The 14188-nt window shown below is 44.8% G+C and overlaps 1 pseudogene; it reads right to left on the reverse strand.

The window, feature by feature from the left end:
* Nucleotides 1-10420: 10420 nt before the first annotated feature.
* Nucleotides 10421-14169, reverse strand: LOC139061014 (lysine-specific histone demethylase 1A pseudogene; annotated as a pseudogene).
* Nucleotides 14170-14188: the final 19 nt, after the last annotated feature.

Raw genomic sequence — 14188 nt, forward strand, 5'->3', positions numbered from 1 at the left:
TAGTGGAAATGTTAGTTGTAACTTGGGCTGGCTGTTACAGTTGAGCCCCGATAGAACGAACATAAATATAACGAATTATTGGGTATAAATAAGTCACTCTAAACTGCTTCTAATCAATATCAGCATGTAATGGATAGATGGTCATAACGGATTATGTATTTTCCTGATGGATGTGGCAAAACAATCGTTGTTCGACTGTACGTGCCTTCTATATTTCTTTTAAGCTAATTAATTTTATCTATAAGAAATTTACCTGTAAAGCTTTCTTATTTTTTGCACTTTCAGCGCAAATAAACATATCAAAATAACAGGTGAGAATTTAGTTCATTTTCTCTGGTTCTTTTTTTTTTTGCTTCCAACAAACGTAGGCTCTGCACCGTAATTCCGAACAATGGTTCACTTAAATAAAGACAAACTATTTAACGTGCAGAATCGTTACTGTCGAGGACAGTCAAAGACAGTCAATTACATGATCGCACTGCATGATGGCACAAACAAGCAAGCACACATCTATTTTTTCTAACTTTTCTGTGGCACACCTTGATGTATTAATAATTTTGCAGCATATGTCCTATCAGAAGTGTCCTGTCATGTATATGATTTATTTATTTATTTATTTATTTATTTATTTATTTATTTATTTATTTATCTATTCATTCATGTTACCCCGAAAGGCCCCCATGGGGAGGGTATTACGTAGAGGGGGGGATACAATCATTAATAACGCTGTACATATTAGAAAAAGCAACATCAATGCATAGACCAATAATAAAACACAGCAATGAAAACGTAAAGCATAATACGAAAGGAGAGGATGAACAAAAGAACAATGAACAAAATATTATTACACATTTCCATCACAGCGAAGTAAATCTTGGAATTTTTTTGTGTCAGTTTCTGTGGCGATGTGCGATGGCAAATTGTTCCACTGAATGATCGTGCGAGGAATGAATGAGATCGCATGAGAGGATGAATGGTACTTTACGCGTTTAACTTTGAAAGAATGATCATGTAGTTGAAAAATGGCATGGGGTGACTGAAACAAATTGTTGTGGAGAGATGGATGGTGATAAAATGTTAAGTGGTAAAGTGCTGTGGAAAAGTGTTAAGCGAGCAAGCTTACGACAATACGGTAGGTCTTCCAGTTGGGCACACTTTTTTAGTTCTGAGACGCTTGTATAGGAGGAGTTGTCTGAAAAAATCAAACGAACAGCACAGCTCTGCAAGGATTCGATGTTAGAAATAACATAGGCTTGATCGGGGTCCCAAATCGACGCAGCATATTCAATTTTAGGGCGTATTAGAGTAGCGTAAGCAAGCTTTCTTATGTGGGTAGGATGATGTTTGAGGTTACATTTAAGAAGGCCAAGTGAGCGGTTAGCTGACTCAAGGGTGATGTTGATATGGTGATGCCATGTTACGTCACCCTGAAGGTGCACCCCAAGGTACTTATAAGTTGTTGTTAGTTCTACAGTAATGCTATTAAGGATGTAAGCGGCTGGAATATGAGATGTACGATGAGTGAAACACATGTTTAGTTTTATAAACGTTGAGGGTCATTAACCAGGATGAGCACCGCGTGCTTACTGCATTGAGGTCAGTTTGTAGGGATTGGCGATCAGTGTCATTGGTAATGTTATGGTAAATTACGCAATCATCAGCAAAGAGTCAAACTCTGGACCGTACACAGTCAGGCAAATCATTAATATAGATTAGAAACAGTAGAGGACTGAGTACGCTTCCTTGGGGTGCATCAGATGTCACATGAGCAGAAGATGAGTTAGAATTTTGAACAGAAGTGAACTGAGTTCTTGACGATAGAAAGTCTTTAATCCAGGTGAGTACATTAGGGTGGATGTCAAGCTGTGCCAATTTCAGTAGAAGTCTGTGGTGAGGGACCTGATCGAAAGCCTTTGAAAAATGCAGAAATACTGTGTCAACCTGAAAGCTCACATCAAGTGATTAATGTAAGTTGTTAAGAAAGCCAGCAAGTTGAGTGTCGCATGAAAAACCCTTGCGGAAGCCGTGCTGATATTTGAAAATAATGTTATGATCTTCGAGGTAGCTAATTATGTGGCTATGAATGACGTGCTCAAAAAGTTTGCAAATGGTGCTGGTTAGTGAGATGGGTTGATAGTTAAGCGGAGAAGAACGCTCACCTGACTTGAATATAGGTATTACCTTGGCTACATGGCAGTCATTGGGAATTTGCCCATTTGATAATGATTCTGAAAACACACAGGACAAGACCGAAGAAATGCTTTGTGATGTACTCTTAAGTATCTCATTGTTAAAGCCAAGGTGGTCTGAACTACTACCAATATTAAGGTTGTTTAACAAGGCTAAGATAGCAGCTTCTATAACTATTTCAGAATGTGAATGTGAATGTCGTCAAATATATTTAATTCGGGAGACGAACTAATATCTTAGTTGGTAAAAACTGATGAAAAGGTTTCATTAAATATCTGAGCACATTCAGATTCATCAGTTACAAAACTGTTACTGTCGGTAAGCAAAATGTTGGGATGAAAGCTATGGTTTATGATGCGCCAGAATTTATGAGGGTTGTTGGTTAACAGCGATACCAAGTCACGATTGAAAAAGAGACGTCGAGTGGATTTTAGCAGTGTCTGGTACTCTTTATCATTTCTTGTACTTTTCCCACGCGCTCAAACGAGCATCTTTTACTGCCTGCCGATAAAATCGCTTTTTCTTACTGTTCATGCGCCGCAACTTCTGATTAAACTATGGTGTGCTGCTGTTACATTTGATGGACAGGAGAGGCTCGTATTCATTGATAAGGTTAATAAAGGTATTTTTAAACAAATTCCAATTTTGCTCAATGGTTCATAAGGAATACTGATTCAAGAACTCAGCAGAGAAACAATCCGATTCAGAGTTAATTTTATCATAGTTAGCTCTGTTGTAACAGAGTATTTGTTTAACAGTAGTTTTATTTTTGTTAAAGGAACCTGAAATGCGTCCTGTTATTACATCGCGATCGGAAATGCGCTCCAAGTGAATTATGCCTAAACAAATGTCTGGATTATTTGTTAATATTAGGTCTATAATGTTGATGGTGCTCGATGTGTGACGCGTGCAGTCAGTAATAAGTTACGATAGTGAGAAGTCAAGACATGATTGAAGAAAAATGTGAGCTTCGCTCTCATTAGCTGTGACGGATTGTGTGAGTCAGTTTATACTAGAGAAATTGAAATCACCGAATATGAGTACAGTAGAGCTTGGGAAACATGTACATACTTCACACAGAAGCCACTGAAATTCGGCACTTGATGTAACTTGATGTAATTGCACTTGATGTAACCCTCTCCTGCTAGGGCAGCATTGCTGCCTGCAGTATTTTGAAATAAATAAATAAATAAATAAAAAGCAATCATTCATATTAGGAAGGCGATAGATAGCAGCAATAATTATATCAATATAAGAGCAGTTTAAAGAAACCCATACACATTCGAGAAATGAACTAGTCATTACCGGCACGGTCAGCAAATCATATTTTATTGCCAAGAGTACACCACCTCCTCCACGGTTTGATCTATCACATCGAAAAATATTGAAACGTGTTTCGCTGACAAAAATTGTGCTATCTGGTATAACATCAGTGAGCCATGTTTGAGTTAGTGCTATTAATGATTCAGAACATGAGTCGATTAGTGAAGATATTTCGACACTTTTTGGGGCGACACTTCTGACATTAGTGTAAAGGAAAAAAATTGCTTTATCGGTATTATACATTTAGATTTGAAGAGGATGGGAAACTGGCGTCTGACCTGAGATAAAAACAAGAGCATGTCATTCATCTGTGGGTCGCTGATATACACAAATTACGTGTCTAGCCTCACTGTCCCACACATAGGCATCATTATTAATGTGAAACTTATTAAAGACGAGTTGAATGCGGTCTCTGTCTTTCCTTACGGATTTTGCGTACTCGGAATAATCATGAGCGATGCTGAAGCCTGTGTTCCTGAGCCTGGAGCCGTTTCCTATCACAGATTCAACTTCTTTATCATTGTAAAAGTTAGCAATGATTGGCCCTGTCTTACTCGTCGAAAAGCGGCCCAAATGATGCGCTCTCATGATCGAGGTTACCACGACTTCAAGTTCATTAGAATTAAAGTAGCGCACGAGCTGCTCTGAAGCCGCCCAAGTTTTTTCGACTGTGTCAGGAACGCCAATGCATTTTAAATATTTTCATAAAATGTTCCGATTTTGGCGTGTCATATTTGTATGGACATATGTATACACACAGCGCTTAAGTAGAGCATTGGCCTCTTTTATTTGGTACATATATGTTTTGTTATGTGACATATGGGCAGAAGACTATGATGTTGGACAAAAATCTAATGTAAAGATCAAAGACAGAGAAATGTCACAGTGCAGATCAAATAATCCCTTGTATGTTCTCAACCTTTATGATTTGTCATATCAATATTACCCCTTTAAGCAATAAAGCTAAGGACAGCAGAAAGTCAACACAGCGTGCATGTCTCATTGCTTCATTCCTAACTTTTCCCCACTGTACAAGTTGTCCTTCACCAAGGACGGAACAAGCAGCAGAAAAGAATAGCAACTTAACTCCTTCATAAGGCAAGCGCTGCGAGTTGCTTGCTGAAATGGCTGTTGCCAGATTACATGCCAGATGAAAGGATGGAAGCACTTCATGATGACTTCATGCTCGCACCTCACACTTGGTGAATCTCATCTGCGCCAGCCGAAGGCCATGACAGTGAAGCCTCAAGGCTGCTGTGAACACCCTAATTCGGCTCTCCCTAACTCCTCTGGCGCAACATGCTTCGGAAATGCTCATTTCAAGTTGCCATCTTTACTGTTAAAGTCCATCTTGTTTGTATTATAGGAAGAGATTCGTGAGAGAGTTCCTTTTCATCAGCTACACTGTGGGAATTTCTTTCACACGTAGACTGTATTTGAGTTTGCGTTTCGTGGTCCCGCAACACCAGGAAAGATCAGTACGGCAAAATTTTTCAAGATGGACATGAATTTCATCATTATGAGTTCCTCATTCTTGTTATGGTGTACTAGGATGCAAAATGAAGCGATTCAAGACCATGACAGGAAAGAGAACCAGAATGACGCTGCCTCATGTCGTGGTCTTGCGTCACTTTATTTGTGTCCCAATACTAATTAATAAGAATGGACCAACTAGGCCAGCAACAAGTAGCAACGTTCTTCATCGTTGTCAACTTGGCTTTATGAACATCAAATAATGCTTTCTTCTTCTTCTACCTGTGCCCAATGAAGGTGAATGCAAATAAGTTCTGCGGAAGCTCGCAAGGTGGATTTCCTTTCATGTACTTTCCTCCACTTTGTGGGCTTCCGCAGAACTAACTGGTTTGCCATATTCACTGTCCCAGTATCTCGAGTTGTCGATTAATTCACTCTCACTCTGCGATCGCCTTACCTCCTGGTTAGCTCAGATGGGAGAGCGACCACCCTGGAAAGGCGTTAGTCCAAGGTTCGAGTCCTGGACCAGGACAAATTTTTTTTTTTCAACTGTGAAGCTTTCTTTCTGAGAAACCCGTATCCTTTGCAGCTTTGTGCTACAATTCAGGTGCATGCCAGTTTTTTCCATTTCGTGAATGCAAAGGTAGTTAGTACCTTAAAGAAGAACCTTTATGTGGCCGAGAAACTTGAGAATGGGAACAAACAAAAATGTACTTATTGACATTTCAAAGGCTTACACTTATTTCGGCCTCCCAATGATGTCGCACAGCATATGGCCAATTGCAACAGTGCAACATGCACAAAAAAGAGACACCGAAAAAAATAAAACAGGCAAAGTCAAGCCGTATAAATTAGCTGCACTACTTCAATATCAATATGACCACTCTGGCCTCGATAAGGTGTGGTAAGCTGGAAAAGACACAAAAATGTAATACGGGCAGCGGCGGTGTTTCGCAGTTCCCGCAGCAGCATACTGCAATGTCATCGTTTTTGATGTCTGCCTGTGCCATATTGGTCATCTTTTGGTAATGTATCATATTGTGTTATAAAGGAGACATACGTATAACGTAGAAAGCTTTACTGAAGTTTCTGAGTGCCGAAAACTTTCGACTCTTGCAGGACCGCAAGATTTGGTCGATTTAGCAAAAGGTGTGGCACAATTAGTGAATTCCAGTATTCTTTGTTGCTTCCAATTGAGTAGTTTGATGTTGTCGACAAACCTCAGTACAGTTTTACAATAACTATTCATGTCACTGTCTGTAGGTGGCCCACAAACCTCAAAAGTGTCGTCGGCACTGACAAAATCCTCAAAAGACGCATCACCCAGAGTGCTGTGCAAGTCGTCATCATCACTGTAGGACAGGTCACTGCCGTCAACATCATTTCCAAGGGAAGCAGTGGCACCGTTTTCTGAGTTTTTGGTATTTTCAAGGTTTTAGTGACTGCTAAACGTGGCTGCTGCTGTGTGGCTGCTGTGGTGGGGGTCGAATTAACTGAAACAACATCTCTCACATTCAAACTAAACGTGTTTTCCTTCTATAGCAATGTATGGTTTCTTGCCGTGACTTCCTAGTGCGTTCGAATTAGGCAACATGTCGAATTAGCCGAGGTCGAAATAACGGTAGTTAACTGCACTTTGAAATTCGTGACATCACAGTGGGGAGTGGTGGGAGTTACGTACTGGTGCCAAAGTTTTGGCGTGGAATTCAAATCAGCCGAAGCTTGACCTTTGTTTTGTCCATTTATTCGCCATATTTACGTACTTGTATTGCGCACCTGTAAATTTGGAAGCAGTTTTGTAGTCGTGTACATGGCTCATGCCCACTACCATAGAGAGAAGAGAGTGCGCCAGCTAAAGTGTACTACTGCAATATCTCAAGTCATTGCCTACCTTCTCACTTCTCGCAAAATGCAATTTTCACAAAGTGCAGCAAGATATCATACCATTCTTTAAATGCCCCAGCACGTTCCTCTGTGCCGCAGCCTGTGCATGTACATGTTAAGGGGGATCGATTCACACGGGGGAGAAGTCCATGTCACCACTGTGAGGAAAGCGCACCATGTGACGACAATATCATGCATTTGTCAGGTGGCACAATCCCGCAGATCTCTGTGCGGATACAGGGAGCAAGAAGCGCTTGCACATGCACCTGCTCGGGGAGCACCGCACAACCTTGCTGCTTATGAGAGATAGAGGAGGTTCACCAGAAACGATGTTACGGATGATCCTGCCCCTTATCTCTGGAATAAGGGCTCCGTGCAAATGTCCCTCTAGGAGCACCTTTCAGAGACCATACGTGGCATTTTCTTGTCGGTGCCTCTCGTGATCCCACAGGCTTGCCAGTGACATGTGGCAAACCTCCACAGAGAAGAGCAGTTATTGGTCACTTGTGGCAATAGCTTATGCTCTATGAACTTTCTCTGCTTTTCCGCCAAGACATTTGTCCCCCCCACCCCATTTTCTTTTTCTTACAAACGATGTGCGCTTGGGGCGACTACTCTTGGCGTCACTGTAGTTGGCATACTTTAGTGTTGTCGTCGTCATCATTGGCTTATTGTACGCCCACTGAAGGACAAAGCCAGGCCTTTCTTAGCAGTGTGCAATTTACCAGCCGAATTCAACCCATGCCCGAAAATTTCCCATTTTCATCGCACTGCCTAGTTCACGGCTGTCCTCAACTGCGTTTTCCTTCCCTTGCCACCAATTCTTTAACTACGATCAGCAGTGATCTGCTCTCCGAATTGCACGGCCAGTCCTAGTGCAACCAGTCGCACCCTACATCTGTAACCTTAAGTCTAGTATAAGCTACAGCAAAACTTGTCGCAAGCTTGCTGGTAAAACTTCCAATAAAGAAATGTACAGCATAGATGATGCATTTTCTTACATAGTTCACAATGGCACAAGGACATGAACAAGTAGATAGTATTCCTACCTTACTCCTATGGACGGTGACAAATACACCACTGTCCAACTCAAAGAGAACTTCTATAGCTGCATCAATAACGTTCATCCATTTCAGCAACATTACACGAGAGGCAAACTTTAGATGTTGGTAAACCTTCGGAAGTATGTTTGGGGGTGCAGATGCACAGAGAGGAGGTCCAGTGCGTCTCTGTGGGAGGAGCTTGCACTGAATTCTTAGGTTGCCGCTGGGTGTAGTAGGCAACGAGCAATGTTTCAGTTTGCATTTGCATACCTGTCAAACTAGGAACTTCAAATTTGTAAAATCCCACGAACCTTAATAGGGGAAAAAGAAATAAGGGGGCGGATAGTGTGCATTAAAAAAAAAAAAAGATGTTTGCCCGAACACATGCCTTTTGGGGGATGCATAATATAGCACTTAAAAATATATTGGTTTTATAAATAGCATTAACCTTTAGATGCAACATGCAAGCAACGAGAAACTTGGAACAGCAAGGACTAAGAAGCAACACAATGTTTTTGGATTATAGTGACTTTTATGTTGCAGATATTGTAAGCTTCAGGAGCTAGTCTGTATGAACTTGCCTGAAGCAAGTACCCTTCGTGTGTTGTTTCACAACCAAAACAATTACAATGGACGATTTGCAGGCTGACGAGTCAACTTTTTTTTTAGATAAATTATTTTTCGTAAATATCCATGTAGCATTCCCACTATCATAAAAATGAGCCCGAATTCACAAACTTTATGAAACTTTCGGGAAACTTGGCTGGTATGTTTTGATGCTCAGACTTGCTTCCACAGCTTAAAGGGATACTGACACAAAGAATTCCAACTCGAAATAGCTGGTAGATACCACTGCTGCAAGCTCATAGATATCTGTAAAGTATCAACAGGAAATGCAGCTTAGAAGGCAGTTTGTTTAATTTTGAAGTTCATGCGAGCGACAAATAAAAAAGTGCAGCCCCTATCAATGTAGTTATCAGCATAGGTCCTATTTGTAAACAATGCTTCATCACGAGTTTCGGCAATTTATTTCGGCGACGTGCAACATCATTGGATTGTCTTGCCATTCGGAAGACGTTTCCGCACTGTTTGCTTAGGATGTCTTGCACTGACCGCACACAAAGTAATCTTCTTACTCTCTACGGATTACCAGGTTATGGCTTATTCACACCGGCGACTTGAAGAGGTCGTGCGACCATTTGCGACTCGCGATCAGAAAGCGACCGAAGGCGATTGATGTTCACACCGGCAAGCCCGGCTGAGCGCGACGCGCAAGTCGCAATCCCGGAGGTTATCGTTCTCAGCAAGAACTCTCGGATTCTAAGCGGAATTTGCCGCGACGCGGGAGGAGGCCGGATGTAGACACATGAAACATCACTTCCGTTGTGCCGCTGATTGGTTTATCAGTTTTGCGACCACGGTTGCGCGACCGAAAAATGGCGCAGAGAGTGATTGGCCCAAAATGGTCGCTTTTCGAGAAACGCGACCGTTTGCGACTATTCGCGACTGCTCGCTTTGCGACCAACGTCAGTCACCAGTGTAAATGAGCCCTTACCGGTGCTATGGCTGGCAGTAGCAAAGCTGGTGGCAACATCCTTTGACAATTTGCGCAGCTTCAATGCATTCTAAAGTTTCTTTATTTGTTGTGCCAGCGCTATTGTCAAAGGCAATTACCATAAAGGTGTGGTACGTAACGATTGTGTCGCTAGGCTTTATACCAGCGGTTAGGTAGAATATATATGTGGCAGCATTAGTTTTGCAGGCCATCTGGTTAGACACGGTGTCACGAGATGTCACTACCAGCACTGTTCCTGCCGTACACCTCTCCAGTCACCTAGTAAACCGTAAACTGTAAGAAGTGTGCAGGCATGATAAAACTTTCCAATGCTGGGATCATACTGCATAGTGGACTTCTGCCCAATAAAGCAATACGTTGGATGCATTTATGCACAGGTTTCCCACTAAACTAGCAGACGAAACAGGAGCACAGATGGTATAGTAGATGGCACACCAGCGCACATCATAGGTCGGCGGGCTCAAGCAATCTTCACTATTTACGAGCTCTTACATCACAGGGCATGAAGTAACCGGTCATGACTTGTGAGCATATAACTAAACCATCATCGTGTGCTAGAGCAATGGTGTCTTTGCCAAGATTACCAAGAGCTACTGATTTAACACAAAAAATAGAGCCCAATCAGTACTCCTTTATCCCTATTAAGCATAACGAAATTCATTAATTAGGAACATAAAATAAGATGGCAGCCTTAAGAGATACGCCCTGCACATTTTTCGCACCCTGAAATGAAGCTAGCGGCTTTAAATATTTTGGACTGGGTTGTATGTATTGCAAATATGTAGCTGTGTTATCTGTGAATCAAACACATTAATACAGCAGCCTGTAAAGTCAGCAATGCTCTCTGAAGCATGTCAGAAACAATGTACTAGGACTGTATTCTGAAAGGGGGAGAAAAGGAATTGTAGGAAACATTCACAAACATCTGTACTGTGTTTACGGGCCTTTAATAGACACATTAAGAGTCAAACACAGAAGCAGCTTTACTAATATTTGCAAGCCAACAAAAATTAAGAGAACACTTTACTCCCAGCACAATGCTCGCTTCCACATAAGTCCGAATTTCACATAAGGAAAAGTGAGAATAGTAGTTATGAAGCAATGCATTCCTATCAAGAGTGGATTTTCTTTTGTGGTGTCTTCAGGCTTGTGCCTTAATGTGCCACTGAAAGATGTGCTGCATGGAATAAGACCTTTATTTGTACACTGAGAATGCGGCACTCCATGCACAACTTTTTGCATGAAATCCCTGCATGCCTAAGTTTAACAGTGGCATAAAACTGCATTAGTTAGGCGAGACTATGTTAACAAATCTTACGAAAGTAACTGAAGTACAGCTGCTCTCATTTCATATTTCATAGATTTTGGGTTAAGCCGTCTCTAGAAAGAAAAGCAGCACATTACTTTCTGAGCAATCATGGTGACACGTTAGGCTTCGAAAAAAAACAAAAAAACAAACCAGAAAACAGAAAAATGCAGGTGAAAGGTGAATTCTCAGAATGCCTTGAACAGCCCCTTTAATGTACGCAGAACATGCACCAGTTGTGAATGGACAATGCTTTGACAGCTGCCAGGAACTCGAGATGAGCTTTATGAATCATTATCACACGAAGTTTAGACAAAATGGCTCTATTTGTCCGAGACTTTGGGTGAAGCTTTCACCGATGTGACTGCAATGATAATGTAATTTCTGAGACCACCAAGGCAACCAGTTACAAAGTTCATTTCCCCACCTACCTTGTACAGAAAAGTAAGTTTATTACTCTGTCAATAAATGGTGCATTTGTGGTCAGCGACAGGTTAGGTAAGGCCACTTCAATTGCAGCTCGGTGCATAGGGACATCCCAGAAACTGGTCGGCAATTCGTCCAGCCTCTCTCAGACCACTGAGCAGTGCACCGTGGACTGTTGCTGGATAATTTCGGATGGTGTGCTCCCCAGCAAAGAAGAGTCGTGGAAGCGCTGGCGTCACGTGGTTCGAGCTCGGAGTGACGGGAGCCGCCAAAATGTCATAGTCATTGCCTGACGAGCCAGTGGCCACAAATGAGTACGAACCACGAGACCATGGGTCGGCACGCCACCTCGTCACGACTGTTTCCTTGGGCTGAGACACGGCACTGTTGCCGAAGATGCCCTTCAGGACCGCAATGCAGCGGCCAATAATGACGTCGTCACTGACATTCTCCATGATGGTCGCCGCCTCACCTGCGACCAATGCCAAGAGCACAGGTGCTTTGTAGAGGTTCCAGAACAGAAACAGCTCACCCCGGCTTCCCGTTGTGCTACCAACATGTCCAAACAGGTTTGAGTTTGGGTCCCAGAATATGCGGTCAAAGCACAGCACAACCTTGTTCAAGTTGCCAAAGCCTAGACGCGCGATGGCCGCTGCCTTCCATTCTGGCAGCGGAGGCACGAACTGCACCGTGTTGAGCAGGTTCGGATTGTTGACTATCGATTGCTTGAGAACTCCGAGCGGCAGGGTGCAGAGAACTGCGTCTGCCTTGAATGTGGTCAGGCCCGAGTTGGTCCGTGTGTTGGTCGTTGTGACTTCAACGCCTGTGGCGGACAGGTAGACCTGTTTGACTGCAGTGTTGAGGCGAATGTCCAAGCCCTCGGCCATGGCCACGGGGACACAGGAGTAGCCGTTGCGAACGGTCAGATGGCTGCCCGTGAACTCAAAGTCATCGTCCTGGTCCCAGTGTTTCAGAGACAGGTTGTTGAGCGGCGTGGCGTTGGCGAACTCCAGATTTGCGAAGTGCCAGTCCAGGACTTGACGATCACGAGAAGAGAGGTAGACGTCGCTGGGTGGTGATGATTCCAATTCCTCGAGCTTGTCTTCGATTTCCCTCTGTTGCTCGAGCAGTTGGTCCCACTCGCGACACACGAGAGTCAGGTCGTGGATGCGGCTCCTGTGGACAAACTCCTGTGTGACGTCGCGCTGCTTTAGCTCGCTTGATTCTCGGTGAATCCGGTTGAGCTCCTCGATACGCTCGCGTGTTTCGATGAGCTTTGTGTGGTTCTCCTTGAGCTTCTCTTGGAGCTCCAAGATAGCTTTCCAGTGCTGAATCTGCTTCTCCTTTACACTCTTCTCTTGAAGTTTGATGACCCACTCCAAGGCTTGTCCCAGCGACACGGGCTTGTTCTGGACATAGTTGAAGTCAAGCTGGTGCGAGAGGTATGACGTGGCTTCGAGCAGACGGTTGAACTCGCGCTCCACCATCTCGTCCTTGTCCTTGGGAACCGTGGTGCCATTGGACTCGTAAAGCGGGCACTTCTGCTTAATCTTGTGCAGCTCCATCTTTATCTGTTTGCTGAGTATGGTGATGGGGTTTCCGCCGAGGCCAGTCACCACCATGGCGCCTAGGTCGGCGACGTAGCCGCCCTTGCGGAACGTGGCGATGCGGCCGCCGACGCGGTCCCGCGCTTCGAGCACGAGAACCTCGATTCCGAACTGCTGCAGCTGCTGCGCCGCGGCCAGGCCCGAGATGCCGGCGCCGATGACGATCACCTTGCCGTGCTTCTTGAGCAGCCCCGGCCTGGGGCGCTCGAACACACCGAAGTTTATGAGTCCCTGGCGCTCCAGGTAGGAGAAGACTCGATGCACCAGCGGGGCGTCGCTGTTGTACGGCGGCTCCATCTGGGGCAGCGCGTTCTCGAAGACCAGCTGCTGCTTGGGGTTCTCGAGCCACAGCTGGAGCAGGCGGTTGCGGATGTGCAGGAAGATCTTTTGCGTCTGCAGCGCGCTCTGCACGATGTCGGGAAAGCAGGCCGCCTCCTGCGCCGTCATCTTGTCGAAGGGTAGCCGGCTCTGGAACGCGGCTCCCTCGAGCCCGCTCAGGTCCTCCTGGTCGCTCTCGACCTCGTTCTCGACCTCGTTCTCGACAGCTGCGCGCACGGGCGGATCGCTTTCGGCGGCCTCGGGGAGCTCCGAGGAGACGTCGGCCCGCTCGTTATCGGCCCTGACGTCGACCCTGCGCCGCTTCTTGCGCGTCTTCCGACGGGCCTGGTCCTCGGCACTGCTGCCGGCGGCGACAGGCCCCCTCGGTGTCGGGGCAGGTGGTGGTCCTGCAGCGATGTCGGCACCGCCGCTTCTTGCCACCGTAGCCGCATCGTGGACCACGGCTTGTGCGGATGCCGCGTTCGCGCGGCGTTCTTCGGCCATCCGATTCCACGATGGATTCATGACGCGCGATGCTGGTTAACGGCAGGTAGCCACTGGTGATCCTCGCGGGGTTGGCTTGAATTGCTCGGACACTATGACGCGCGCACTTGGGCCAGGACGGTCCCGTTGAAGCGCACACACGCACGAGCGCAGAAGACACGCTGTTCACCAACAAAGCTCGCGAAGTTCGATGGTCCTGAGTTTTTCTTCTGCCCAGTTTTGTTGTCCGTTGCGTGTTTATGCCTGAACTTGGAAGAAAGTCGAGGAGAGCGTACGCGTTACCGCCAACAGGGACGCGGAGCGAGCCGACGCCACCGGCATCACAAAGTTGCGAAAAAAAAATTAATATATAGAAAGTTGGCAAGCGGACAGCGCAACGCAGGCTCGGCTTACAAATAAGGAAAACTACAAAGTATAGTTAACTAAAACCACAAAAACTAGAACGCAGGTCACAAGAACAGAAGCAATTAGCAGCACGCGTAATGTGACAAGCAGCGAACAAGTAAAAAGCCATAGAAAACGCAAAAGCTCTCGGAGC

Source organism: Dermacentor albipictus, chromosome 6 (assembly GCF_038994185.2).
Source record: "Dermacentor albipictus isolate Rhodes 1998 colony chromosome 6, USDA_Dalb.pri_finalv2, whole genome shotgun sequence".
Classification (NCBI taxonomy): domain Eukaryota; kingdom Metazoa; phylum Arthropoda; class Arachnida; order Ixodida; family Ixodidae; genus Dermacentor; species Dermacentor albipictus.